Here is an 8,299-nt window from a genome sequence, read left to right on the forward strand (position 1 = left end):
CCTGGCCTCCCTCAGCCCATTCTGATCCTGCCCCTTTCCCTCTGAAAGGCATCCTTAAACCATCTATGGCTTCCCAAACTTGTGTCGTGGACAGAGGGCTCTCCTAGGCCTTGCCGGCCCTCCAGCCTCAGGTGGAGCCTCTTCCCCCCAACCCCCCGAACCTCCGCTCCGTCCACATGAGCCTGTGGCCTCCACTCCGTTCCTGCAGGCCTCAGGCTGCCGCTCACCTGTAGGTCTCTGCCCTTGTCCCCTTGCCGGGAAAGCTCTCTCTTCACCTCCCTCACTCCTCATCATCCTGCAGATCTCAGCTCTCAAGAGCCTCTGCCTCGGGGAAGCCCTCACTGACCCCCAAGGTGGGCTCATCTGTCTATGAGAAACTCTCCTAGAACCACCTGGTATCACTTCTTCTTAGCACGGGTGGCCCTTTGCGGTGACATAATTATTTGAGTTATTTGATTAAAGATCGGCTCCCCCATGAGGCTGCGCTGAGGATAGGGACCATGCCTGTGGTTCCCCATAACATTCCCAATTCCTGGTACATAGTAGGTGCTTAGTCAGTGATTGCTGAAGGGAGGGAGAGAGGGAGGGAGAAAGGAAGGAAGGGCTCCGGTCCTGTGTTTTATTCCACCCAGGGCTTTGCCTGGGTGTGCAGGTGGAATGGAGGGGGCAGACCTGCCCTGGGAATCGGGTGTGAGGAGTCACTTTGAGGGCCAGCGGGTCTCCCACGCCGAAGTGGGGAGAGCAGGATGGCCCGGACTTGTGAAGGTGGATGGTCCATGTGGCCACAGGGACAAAACAGGAGTCAGGAGGCAGCTTTGGCAGAGTCTGTCTGGCAATGCCCAGGGAGGGGGACCTCCAGCAAAAACAGGACTATTCTGTCTGCTTGGCAGATGTCCTAGGGTGGTGATACAGCCATCCGTCCATCCCAGCGTAGTGACCATGTGTCTCACGCTGGAAGATCCAGGGCATCACTGAGTCCACTGGGGAAGACAATGCCTTCATACTGTGTGGTAACTGATTTGATAGGAGGGGCTTCTAATATTGCTTCAGGGCTCGTGGAAGTCTACTCAGAAGGGTCATTTAGAGTAGGCCTTGAGGGATGCCTAGGAGTTCATTAGGGAAGACTTTTCAGAAGAGGTGACCTTTGGGCCGGGTCTTGAGGGAAGCATAAAAGTTCACCAAGAAAACAAGACCGGAAACACATCTTCCCTGGACACTGGTTTCTCTTTACAGACTTGTGTAGGCCATGGGGCCAGTAAGACCTGGGCCCTGCTCATCCATACCAGCCTTTCCCATACACCCTGTGTTACTAAGAATAAGGACTCTGGAATCCAGGCTCCATACACCAGCGGTTGACCTCAGGCAAGTCACTGCATGTCCTGGTGCCTCAGTTTCCCCACCACTAAATGGGTATGATAATGGCAGCTTCATTGAAGGGCTGTTGTAAGGTTTCAATAAAGGAATAGAGGCAAGGGCCCAGCTGGAATCCAGCCATGGAAGTGGCAGTTATTGTTATTTTGTTACCTGCCCTGCACTTGCTCAGTAAGAGGAGAGGTGGGGAGCCCCGGGGGGGGGGGGGAGGTGAGGTGTCTGGAGGAGCACAGATTCCAGGGAGCCACTGAGGAAAGACCCAGCTCCCACCCTGAGCAGCGACCGAACATCACTGGCCAACTCTGTTGAGGGGGGCAGATGTATCATCCCATTTCACAGAAGGGAAAACTGAGGCCCAGAGGAGGGTGTAGTCTGAGAGGGAGCAAAAGGGTCTTGAGATGAGGCCCTGGCTGCAGGTGGGAGGAGGCAGGACAGGGAGAAATCTGACAGAAACCCAAGCCAGCTCTGAGCTCCATCTGGCCCTAGGGCAGGGGAAGGGCAGGACTTTCCAAAAGTCAGAGCTGGGGGGATTGTGGGAGCAACACCTCCTTACCGTCAATGTCTTTAATAATAAATGTCATTGATTTATTTACCAAGGGCCAGGTGCTGGCTACACACTCTCTAGGGATTATCCCATTTGATCCCCACAGCCGGGAGAGGTAAGGGACTCTTCTACCCATTTCACAGGCATGAAAACTGAGACCCGGAGAGGTGAAGGGACTCACCCTGGGTCATATAAATAGGAAGCAGAGAGTTGAGATCTGAACCCAGGTCCCAGGACCACAGGGTAACAACTCCATAGCCTTGCCTGGGGTTCCCCTGCATTCTCACTGGGCCCCACTCTTGGAGAAGAGGGAACAGCCAAACCTGGGTGAAAGTTCCAGCTCTAACTTGAGCAGCTTGGTGGCCCAAAGTAAGTCACTTCCCCTCTCTGAGCCTCAGTCTCCCCCTCTGTACATGGGCTTCACAGTCTCTGCAGCATGAAGAGAGGAGATGAAGTTCATGTTGGATACTCAACAATCGTGTGAGTGCTCCATAAACCTGGCTCAGGTGCCACTTCCCCTGGGAAGCCTGCCTTGCTTGCTCCCATGGGCCTGGTTGTCCAATTGTCCTCTACGTATCCCCTCAGCCCTGCTGTCGGAGGGCACAGTCACTGCTGTGTCCCCCAGGCACGCAGTAGGTGCTTACTCAACATCTGCTGGAATGAGCATGGTCACATGGACCTGGGTTCAAATCCAGAGCTATTGCCTTGCTTCTCCAAGCCTCAGTTTACTCATCCATCAGATGGGATCAACAGCACAGGCCGTCGGGGATTTGGCAAGGATTGGCTGGGCAATGTCTAGTGTACGGCAGGTGCCCGGTAGGTGCCCGGCCCACACGACTCCCCATCCCCCTCAGCTCTGGGCTTTCCCTGCCTCCCTGTGGCTCCTGGCCTCAGGGCCACATTCACGGAGCACCTGCTGTGTGCTCGGGGATCACCTGCCCCCAGCTGGCCCCACCCCGGGTGGCCGTCCCCTGGAGATGGCTGGAGCCTGGGAATGTGGGTGGGGCCCCCTGGGGCAGCCTGCCCCTCCCTGGCAGCTGCTGGACAGAGGCCTCAGTGTGGAGCTGCCGGGTCCTTTCACGGGCCCAGACCCATGACTGGACGTCTGAGAATGCCGCCCATTATCCGACTCACAGAGCACAAAGGGGCCACGCGGCGGCTCGGCAGGCCAGGCGCCCGGGATGGGTGCATGGGGGCCCCGGGTCCCCACCCCAGCATGCCGCGGCCGCTCCACAGAGGGCAAGCATGTGCCTGGAGTTGGGAGAGGGCATCTCTCACGCGCAGGAATGAGAACCATTTCCTCCAGCTCCACGGGGAGACAAAGACAGAGAGCAATGGCCAGGGGCTCGTCCTCACAGGCAAGGGCAGGCCACCCCTCCTGAGCCCCTCCCCATCCCATTCCCAGGGTGGCATCCAATGGAGGCAGGGGGCTACACTCCAGAACTCCAAAGGGGGGTAAAACCCCTTAGTTTTCCAGGGCATCTGCAGTGGGGAAGCATCCACAGGGCCGCACCAGCAGCACCAGCTGTCTATAATTTAAACACATTAGTGTGATGGGTACTGGTGTCTCCTGTCAGCGAGACCACTCTGGGGTCACCCTGGTCCCTCCTGGGCCACTGCAGTAGGATGTGGTAGCCATGACAGGATATCCAGTGTGGAGGGGCAACGCTGGCTAGAGACGGGGCAGGAGTCACTTTGGGCCACCGATTTGCTGTGCGACCTCAGGCAGGCCTCTAGACCTCTCTGAGCCTTGGCTTCCATGTTAATGAGTAGGGGGAGACCCGGCGGAGGGTTAATTAAACAAGGTGATCTCGCGCGTCTGAGCCCTTAATGGGGCCCGCAAGACACAGCTCTGTGGTAGCTGCTATAGGGATGGTATCATTGTCTGGGGCTGGCGGGGCTTTCCTGAGTCGGGTACAGATGATCGGTTCGAGGAGTCTGAGGGAGAGGATCCCATGTTCCAGAGCTGGAAAGGCAACCGATACTTTCTGACATGCTGGACAAAGGACATGCCTATGTTTTTCTATCCTCACAGCAGTCTTGTGAGGTGGATTATATTCACCTTTTCCAGATAAGGAAACTGAGGCTCCAAGAGAGGTGGCACCACCAAGGTCACACGGTGGTTAGGGGCTGAAGTGGGTCTGGGCCTCAGGTCTCTCAGCTCCAAGGCAAGGAGCAGAGGGACGCAGTGGCCAAGAGCAGGGTTTGGAGGCCAATAAGCTATGTAGCTGTAGGCAAGTGATGGCGGGGCGCCTGGCGGGCTCAGTCGTTAAGCGTCTGCCTTCGGCCCAGGTCATGGTCCCAGGGTCCTGGGATCGAGCCCCGCATAGGGCTCCCTGCTCGGCGGGAAGCCCGCTTCCCCCTCTCCCACTCCCCCTGCTTGTGTTCCCTCTCTCGCTGTCTCTCTCTCTCTGTCAAATAAATAAATAAGAATCTTTAAAAAAAAAAAAAAAGGCAAGTGATGGCACCTTCCTGACCCTCAGTGTCCCCATCTGTGAAACGGGCATGATAAAACCTACCTCTTCCTTTCAAGAAGAGAGCAGATGGGTAAAGGCCCCTAGAAGCTGCAGTCATAGCTCCTGGCAGTATCTAGGCCCATGCTGGGGGTGCTTGCTATCCCAGAGGCTTCTGCTTCCAGCACCTTCCTGCCACCAGAACACATTCGGGGCAGTCAGTGTGTCAGGAGCATTTCCTGCAGGGAAAGCATTCTCTTAGGCCCGGCCCGAGGGACAGAGAGTCAGGAGGCTCCCCTCCCAGCACAGCCCTGGCCCCACTGTTATTTTTTCCAATTGAAGAAGAAAAACATTTCCTCCTCCTCCTCATGGCTCTGCTGAGGACGGACAGGGCAGGATGGGGAAGCCCCCAGCCGGGTGGTGGTGGGAGCCCAGACCTGCTGTCTGTGGGCCAGCCTGGTCAGCAAGCATGGGGTGTCCAGGCAAGGACCTGCCCCACCTGCCCCACCGTGTCCTCATCTAAAAAAGGTATTGGATGAAATCTGTGTTGCCCATCTTTCTGGTGTGTTGCACCACATGGATTACAACCTACTCCGTATTTGTCTTTAATGCACATCATTTTTAAAAACTTCAATACATGCATTTATCAAGCAAGCTTTTACATCCTGATTGTACTTGGAAACCAGTATCACTTGCCAAAACCAGAACATAATTGCAAATTAAAGAAAATACAGAGCTCTAAGTAAATTCTAGAATCCTGATGTCAACAGGACCGAGCTTAAGACCTTTTCTCTATTAAAAATGGACAATGGCGAATGTTAGAGAGGCATTAAAGGCACATTAACCCCAAACGGAGACCTTCTCCTTGATATGATCACAAGTCGTGAACAAAAACTGGAAAGGACCCGAGTCACGGTGTGATTCAGGATTAGCTGGTCGTCGGTCTAGAGTTGGTTAGTCGGGGCTAGTGAATTCTGAGTTAGTTAATGCTGGGTGTCACCTAAGCCACCGTCCCGGGTTCCATCCATCTCCCCTTGGTTTCCTCTAAAATCTCTTCCGGGAGGACATACCTCCCGCATCTTAGCAAGGCCAGGGAAGATGTGGGTTCTTTTGCTTGTTCCTTCCTTCCTTCTGCCAAGAGTTATCAGCCCCTCTTCTCTTCTGCCCAGCCAGAGAGGGGTACAGGGCGGCTGCCCTGTGACCCATGCTGATCTGAAGGAGCTCCCAGCTAATGGGCGAAGGGGGGTAAATCCACTCTCTGGAGACAGATCTGGGCTCAAGTTCTCACCTTACTAATGCCCTCAGTTTCTCCATCTATGAAATGGGCTCGATGACCCCGGCCTTGTCCGCTGGTGGTGAGGGTGGCACGAGATCATGCAGGGCAGCGCTGGGTATAACACTGAGCCCTCGGTGGGCAGTGGCTCCACCCGCTGCCGTGGAACCAAGGCCGGAAGTGGGGCCCTGTGAGCCATTGCTCAATGCGGGGGGGAGAAGCTGCCATTTGCCCGGTGCCTGCCGTCTGCCTGGCACTGTACTTGCTGGTAGTTCTGTTGTTTACATCTTACAACCTCCCGGGGGCCTGGGTGCTATTATGATTGCTTTTGTTTTACAGACAAGGAAACTGAGGCTCAGAGAGGCCAAGTGCCTTGCCCTAGTCAACACAGCACTTTGAGAAGACACTTGGACCCAGCCTGGGCCCTCTGCAGTCTAACCTCGCCCTGCATATCCCCAGCCCAGGGTGGCTCCTGAGCCCCCAGCGCTCAGCTTTGCGGGTAGTTTGTGCCCAAAGTGCCAGGAATCATGAGCGCCAGCCTGAGCTGTGACAAGCCTGAGCATTTTCCTCAAGGCTCAGTGGGGGGAGCTGCAAGATGCGGCAAGATGAGCCCGGAGACAGGAAGGAAGCTAGGAGGGGCCGGAGAGGGAGAGAGGGGTGGGAGATAGGGAGGGAGCCGGCAGAGAGACACAGAGAGACGGAGAGATATGCACACAGAGAGACAGAGTGGAAAGGGGGGGTGGGAAGAGACTGGGGGAGAGAGAGACAAAGAGAGAGAGTAACCGGGAGGAGCAAGAAGACAAAAACAGAGATGGGGTGGGGAAGGCTAGAGAAAGATCAGAGCGGGAGGGAGGCACACAGATGGACCGATGGGGAGGGCTCTGGGGGGGGTGCGCCGAGCACCCTGGTACCCCTATGGGGCTCCCCAGTCCCCTGGCACCGGTGGCACAGCAGGAGCCCCCCCCATCCAGGGATTGGGGGGCATCCTATTGAGCTGTTGCTGGAGTGGCCTGGAGCCGAGGAGGGGACAGGACACCAGAAACAGAGCCTCTGATTTCCTACAGTTGAACACTCCCGGCTGTCAAAGCAGGGCTAGAGGGGGTGACCGAGGGGGCCAGAAAAAAGCAGGCGTGAGGGGCAGCAGGAAGACAAGGGTGCTGGAATGAGGGAAGTGGAGGACAGCTGTAGGCCTGGCCTTTCCCGCCTACCCTTTGGGGCACAGCGAAACCCTCTGTCTTTCCTTCCTGGCCAGGTGGAAACAAAGGAGCTGAGGCCAGACCACCCTGAAAGCAGGGGCCTCGGGGTGTTGTGCGGCCCCTGATGGGAGCAGCCAGAGCAGGCGTGGGGCTGGGAGAGATCTGGGTGAGGCTCAGAGCCAACAGACTTTGGCTTTCAAGCCTGGTAGTTCTGCTCCGGGTGAGCTGGGCATGTTGGGCCAGTCCCTTCACTTCTGGGGCCTCGGGTTCCAAATCTGTAAGGTGGGATAACAAGGGCACCAGCCTCAGAAGGCGTCTGTGAGGACTCAGTGAGTCAGTACAAGTAAAGTACTTGGCATAGTGCCTGGCAGGGCACTGTTCGGGCACCACCGTGGCCAGAGGCTGTGGATGCTTCTCATAGTGGCTCTGTGACCTCGGAAGCATGGCGGCCTGCCTCTGACCTCAGTGCCTACCTGTTCCAGGTGGAAGAAGAAAGGCCCAAGGAAAGGAGAAGCAGGCCTGACTGCCCGCGCACTTGTGGCTGATCTTCCACTGAGTCTGGGAGGATTTTAGGTCCTTCCAGAGTCCTGAGTAAGGGGATGTGCCTGGCAAGATGCGTTGGGTGGGACAGCAGCAGCCCCCTAGGGCCAGGTCTCCACAGAGGCCACAGTGGGCCTCCCGGGGCCACTCCCCTCTCCCCCAGGGCCAAAGCCTCACTCTCGGTGTCACGCTCCCAGCCCAGCCTGCACCATGGCTTGGCACATGCCTTAAATAGTTCCTCTCTCCATGTTTCCCTGATTTATATGTCTGACCCTTGAGCTTTGTCCCTCTGTCCCTGACACTTGTAAAACCTCCTTTATGGGGCTGAGGTTTTGGGGGCAGATCGTGGAGTCTGAGGAGGAGGTGCCCTGTGCCCAACTGGCCCAGCGAAGGCCCGGAAGGTGTTGGGTGAGAGCGAGTGTTAGGGGAGAGCCTCTGAGTGTGAGATGGGGAAAGCTAGCGAGGGCTGTGGATCAGGAAGGCAGAGACAGAGAGAATGGGGGCAGACAGAGATGGAGGAGAGAGGGACGCGGGAGACAGAGGGAGCCATGGAGAGAGGGGGAGCACCAGGGACACAAAAACAGAAGGGAGAGAGGGGAGAAACGGATGGTGTTAACAGAGCCCATAGAGCAAAAGCGAGTCTGAGAGAGGGAAGAAGAGCCAGAGGCTGAGAAAAAGAGGGAGACAACACACACGGAGTTGGGGCGCCATGAAGGGTTAGCCAGAGACACGGACAGGGAGACACTGAGAGAGACAGAGACCCGGGAGAAAGAGAGGAAGAAAAAAAGGATACAAGCGCGAGCCAGAAAGGCCAAGCGGCCAAAAGGGAGGAACGAGCGAGAGGAACGAGCGACGGAGGCGGACGCAGCGCCGGGAAAGGGAGCCTCGGGCCACGGGCGCCGCGCGGGAGATTCCTGGAGGG

This window comes from Neomonachus schauinslandi, chromosome 1 (genome assembly GCF_002201575.2).
Source record: "Neomonachus schauinslandi chromosome 1, ASM220157v2, whole genome shotgun sequence".
NCBI classification, from domain to species: Eukaryota; Metazoa; Chordata; class Mammalia; order Carnivora; family Phocidae; genus Neomonachus; species Neomonachus schauinslandi.